A 6000-nucleotide genomic window follows, 5' to 3' on the forward strand; every position below is an offset into this window, starting at 1 on the left:
AATTTTCTTGCCTCTAAATAATTAATTTGGAGTGTTTTGTTGCTTGTTGTTCATCTTTTCTCGTTTCTGTGCAAGTTGTGATCTTTCAATGCTAAGATACATGAATTAATCTTAAACGTAACATGATTCACATACATCCGTGGAGTCGTGATCCGTGGAGTCGTGTTGCCTCGATTTTCTCTTGTTAAAACTTCTCTTTATTTTTGTTTCTGTTTGATTTTTTAGGTGCGTTGGGTGATACAAATAGGAGAAAACTATAGATTTCGTAAAAAAAATTGTTGAGACGCCTATTCACTCTCTAATCTTCAATCTGGTTCCTACATAAGTCTCCAGTCCCAAAAATATGATGTTTTAGATAAGCTGAAGCTAATCCCCTTTTAAGTTAAATCCATAATAGCCACGTATGTTTAAATTTGTCCCATGAAATAGTCAGGTATGTTTAAATTTGTCTCATGAAAATGATATGTAAAGATTAGTCCGAAAGAACAGTATTTCTGCTCATGGTTAAAAAAAAATGATATGTATAGATTAGTTTGAAATAGCACTTTGATAAATATCATATTTTTATTTTTAATCAGTTGTATATCTTAACATAAATAATCTATGGTCCAAGCAGTGGAGACTGTGTCTCCGTGAAAAATGTTTGTTTTTTAACCAGGAGCAAATACTACTGTGCGGTGGCTATCGCAGTGCTTCTCACAGGCGTTCTACTCCTCCACCTCTAAGTTCCATAACATGGGGTCTACGGTCCACTTGAACACGTAAAATACTAAAATTGGTGTCTACTATGATGAATCTACATGAGAGCCTTTTTACCGGCTATAACTTCATTGAAGATTAGAGGTGGAGGAGTAGAAGGAGGGAGGAGAAGGAAAAGAGAAGGTGAAGTTGAAGGTGAAAGTAGAGGTGGAGGTGGAAGAAGAAAGAGTTGTCTATCCATCGGTCTGTGTCCGCTACTAGTGTCCACATGGTAGATAGCTAAAGGGTGCTGAAGACAAAGTAAACAAGTATTGCTTCTTTACTGACGATAAATGTTGGCAGATAGGATGTCTCGCTGCGTGATGAAATCCATGAGTGCCCGTAGGAGCTCCATGCAGTTTCATGGGCGCAAACAGTGCTCCATGTAAAAAATTCACCGGAGGAGAATTCGTCCTGATGTGCAGCCTACCAGGGAAGTCCCTGTCCCTCTACCCAATTAACAAAATTATCTCTGAATCCATCGATACATTTCAGTTCAGGCCAGCAAAGGAACAGCACCTGTTCTCTGCAATGCTTCTGCACAGTAGCAGCACGATGCAAATTAATAAGAATCTGGAGGTGCGGCGTCGTGAGTCACGCAGACAGATGAGCCCAGCTTGGATTTTAGACACGCCTCGCAATGCGACAGGAAGTCGGTAATGCCGGCCGGTGTGGCCTCAACCGACGTCCAAATCCGGTCGCCGTTGGCGCCGAATATGTGAGTGGTGCTCGTCGCATCACCGCGCACAAATAAGCTAAGAATCGGAGCAGATTATGCAATTGAGACGAGCCCACTGGTGAGGTCAGGGTATACCAGGTGGGGGGGGGGGGTTCATGCCCCAGTGGATAATGCCATGAGCCTAACTGTAGAATTCTATGATCAAAAGTTCTATCATAGCCTTCTTCGGTAAAGAGGAATCAAACGATTCAAGTGGAGTTTTTTTTAACATATCAATAAGATAGAGCCATGATACGGGTTGTTTCAGGCGGATTGGCATCTCTTACAATGAGATAGGCAGATAGCATTATCTCTCAAGTTTTGCCTCTGGCTGTCTTCTGGCCTGTGTGGCTCTTGGGTCACTTTCAGGTGTAGTGGTATGATACCCCCTTGGATGGAATCCACGCTGGTCAGTAGCCAGCCACTCCAGCCACCACACTCAGCCGCCTGGCATCGTCGACGAGTTTCATCATTCGGCACGGGTCTAGATCGACGACCAACGCACGCTTTGCCCGCGCTCGTGCGCGTTGATTGGGATGCGACGGCTGCCATCGGTCTGTGCCGGCCGTTTCCGCGTGGTGGCGTTATCTGATCGATGGACAACACCTACGGATTCTGAAGGACACGGTCGCGGCGTTCGTCCAGCAAGAAGATGGACGCCATGGCAGTTTCTGGTGCAGGGTCGAGTCGAGCCTACTCTGTCTGAACCCTGAACTCTCTCGCTGTGTTCTCCGTCAGAGTTCAGAGCGGCGGAAGTATTCTATGGCCGCTATCTGAAGTTGCTCGTTCGTCCTTGTCCGTTTGGCTGTCCGTCCCACTGGCATTGGAAGCTTCCTGCAGTCTGAACTTTTTGTTGTTACCACTTACCAGCAGGCAGCAGCATCTCTTTTCGAGGCACGAGGAGGTAGGAGTTTGGCGTATGATTGTAAGATGACAGGGGAAACGTTCAAGTGCCTGATTGAGTGATTGGCCGGCGCATGTCAGGACAGTCGATTTGCATGCACCGTGGTGGAGGTTCTTTAGGACATCTGTTCAGCTAGCTATTGTCGGGACCACGGGGAGTTAGCCAGTTGCATGTCCTGCTTTAGCCTAGCCCCAAATTCAGGCCTCTCCTCACAAACAAAACCAAATTCGGAGCAATACCTCCTCTGACCCCTTCTGCGATTCAACTAATTTTGATGAAGAACAATTAAGCATAAAAGTGTCTAATGGTGTCGCATGAAACGGGGATGTTTTGAAATGGAGGTAATTCAAGAAATTTACAGGAAATATACCGGTAGCTGCGCAATTCACTGTTCTACACAGTGGAGGAACAGAACATCCCACAGGACCACAAAGAAAAGAGAAGGAAAAACGGATTTACTCAGTTTCAATCGATTAAAATCAGAGATTTGTTTCATTCGACACATTGTCTATCCGATCGTCTGATCGTGCGTCTGTCTTTTAATCTGTACTTAGTCAAAAAAATTTATCTAGCATGCACAGAAAATTATATATGTTTTTAATATAGAAAAATATTGTTTAATTATGAATCAGTTTTTTTTTCAACTATTACATCTTGATCTAATCATTACTGTTATCAAGTGAAATATACCCTTATTTTCACTCGATTGAAAATTTACAACTCTAAAAAAAAAAGAACCTTTTGGCACAACCCAATACTGAAATTGTAGACGTAAAAATGGAACAGAAAGGTGTGGAGAAGCACGCAGAGGTGCATGCGGAGAAAATATGACCATTGCAAATTGCAGCTGAATTGAAGTAATGTACATGGAGTAAGGCTGCGTGGGTTAGAGTCTCTGGTTGTTTCGGTTCTCAGCTAGAGCTCAGGCGACTCGGAGCGGTCTCGGCTGGTCTTGGCCCTAGGCCTACTTCTAGGGATTCAAGTGGTTTTTCCCACGATTTTCGCCAAAATCTTAATCACGGATTAGCCCCAGTCCAGTTTTCCCCATACTTTTCATCTTCCTTGGAGCCGAGAAGGGGAAAGGGTAACATGCAAGTGGTTGCTGTTAGAGTACATGCATATCTCGCGCATATCCTGCGCCTCTGGTGCAAATTCGGCAAGCATCGCAGGTCCTGCTCCCTCCGGATTACCTGCATGCGATTGATATTTGTACACAGATGTAAATCTACTGTATGGATGCTGATCAGATAGATTAGGATCATTGTAATATGTCGCCATGTATATCTTGTACCCTGCCGTGCATATATACCGGCTATTGATCAATGGAAAGGCATCTTGCCATTCTCCAAAACACAGTCTCTATCAGTTGCAAAGCTCTTCTCGGAGAAGCTGGGCTATGCCGAAGGGATTGCTCAATCTCTGGGCAAGATATGGTGTCCCAGAAAGGGAATCAAATGCAAGAACCTAGGGACAATCTATTTCTTATCAGTTTTTTGCAGCCGGGGTAGAAGAGGAGGGCGCTAGAGGACGGGCCTGGGGAGTTTGGTGGCGACCTGCTCATTGTCAGGGAGTTTGATGAGGCATGCCGTCTGGAAGAATTGGAATTCTCCTCGACTCCATGTTGGGTGCGTGTGTTGAATCTCCCTCTTGGCATGATGAATCAGGCGACTGGGAAAGCGATTGGGGACACGATTGATCAAGCTTTGGGGGTAGATGCTGAGGAAAATGATGGTTTTTGAGGATTAAAGTTCTTTTGGATATTCGGAAACCTCTGTTAAGAGGTGTTACTATGAAAGTTAATGACAAAGGCGATAAGGTGTAGTGCCCCTGCAGTACGAGTTTCTGCCCAACTTTTGTTATGTAGATGGTTTGCTTGGTCATGTGGACAAATCATGTGACAAAAGCAATTGGCGAGTGAAGAATAAACCTTTTAGTAAGGAGTTGCGGGACATCGTCATGTCCAACAAGAAGGCAGGTATAGTGGTTGGGACGAGAGCAACTTTGCTGATTACAAATCAGACAGGAGTTGTGGTAGCCGAGATAGGTCAGGTCGGAAGGAGACGAAGAAATCGGATCTAAATGGCGCAAAATGTACTAATAAATTTGTAGAGCCATCAGTGAACACAAAGGAAAAAGAGGGGGGGGGGGGGGGAGGCAGGAAGGTAACACAATGAAAGAGAAGCATGGCATTGGAGAGGGAATGGTAATAAACACGCAAGGAACTTTTACAGAGGGAACTTTTACTACTAATACGGAAACAGAGGAAACAACGAAGAAGGTACAGGAGGACAAGCAAAACAGCACAAAGAAGACACGCTCTGATTCTCCAAATGACAAGCAGCAGCATAGTCCCATAGATCTGTCCAGTACCATGCATGTATCTGAAGATTTATCTAATTTCTAAGTGTAGTTTTTTAATTAATGACGGTAAAATTATATTAAGAATTATTAGTAAATTATTTATAAGTGATGCATAGAGGATTGAGAAGCAATTGAGTAAATTTCAATAAGCTTTCGGAAGATCAAATGAAGATCAAAGTAGAAAGCGAGGATGATCATCGTCATCCAGATGAAGAGAAGTGACAACAAGCCTTAAAGAGCTATAAGAAACATAGGGGCTAGGATGATGTATCCGTCAAGTCCGATAGGATTGCTAAAGGTAAATATATAACTAGAATATGTTTTCTAATTTTGCCGGTCTCAAGGAGTTTGATGGGAGACTGGTTTATAGGATCGATAGCCGTACTATCAAGAGGGGCGGCCAAAAGCATTGCTCGATTATTGTGTCAAGTGCTCAAACCATGTGCTTAGTGCGGGATGTGTTTATGGTAATAGTACGCTTTAGGAGTTTGGGTATCTAAAATGCTTTTTAGATTTAACACTTTGAGTTGCCAAGTCTTAGTGGCATTTGTCATGTTACATGTGGTTCCTAGTTAAATCTTTGGGGTTAAACTTTGGAAAATTGGCATAAGTGTATGAATCAGTCTTTGGAGTATTCGTAGATTTGATAAAATATGATTGCGATCATGAATTCACTATAGATGTGTATTCTTCTGAATAAGCTTTCCATAAAATCTAAAATCTTCAAAATCGAACATCAGGATCAAAAGTTATCGTCGTTTTTCAGAGTGTCAGCTGTGCTGAATTCAAAAGTTTTGGTTTTGGACTAGAAGTTTCGGGTTAGACAGTAGTTCCGAGTTCAACTCGGAAGGAAGCTCTCGGTTGTGGTTTTCTCATGAAACCAGAAGTTCTGGTTTTGGAACAGAAGTTCCGGGTTAGTTAGTAGTTCCGGGTTCAACCCAGAAGGAAGTTCTCGGTTTTGGTTTTCTCATGAAATCGAAAGTTCCGATTTTGGACCGAAAGTTCCGGGTTAAGCCAGAATGCCTATAACGGCTAGTTTTTTAGAGTGGCCTTTGCCTCCTTGTGTGGGGGCAGAGCTTTGAAGTGGTTGTTGCTGCCTTTGTGATGCTTGTGAGAGGTGTTAGAACTTGTTGTTCCACCTTTAAGTGCTCTCCTCCCCTCTGTATCAAGAATTTGTGAAAAATCAAGCTTTTGTGGCTTAGTGAGTATAGAGTGAGGTGTGTGGAGCTTTGGTTGCTCATATGTGTCATGTTAGTTGCGTGTGTTTGAGCACTTGATG

This window comes from Phragmites australis, chromosome 14 (assembly GCF_958298935.1).
Source record: "Phragmites australis chromosome 14, lpPhrAust1.1, whole genome shotgun sequence".
Taxonomy (NCBI): Eukaryota; Viridiplantae; Streptophyta; class Magnoliopsida; order Poales; family Poaceae; genus Phragmites; species Phragmites australis.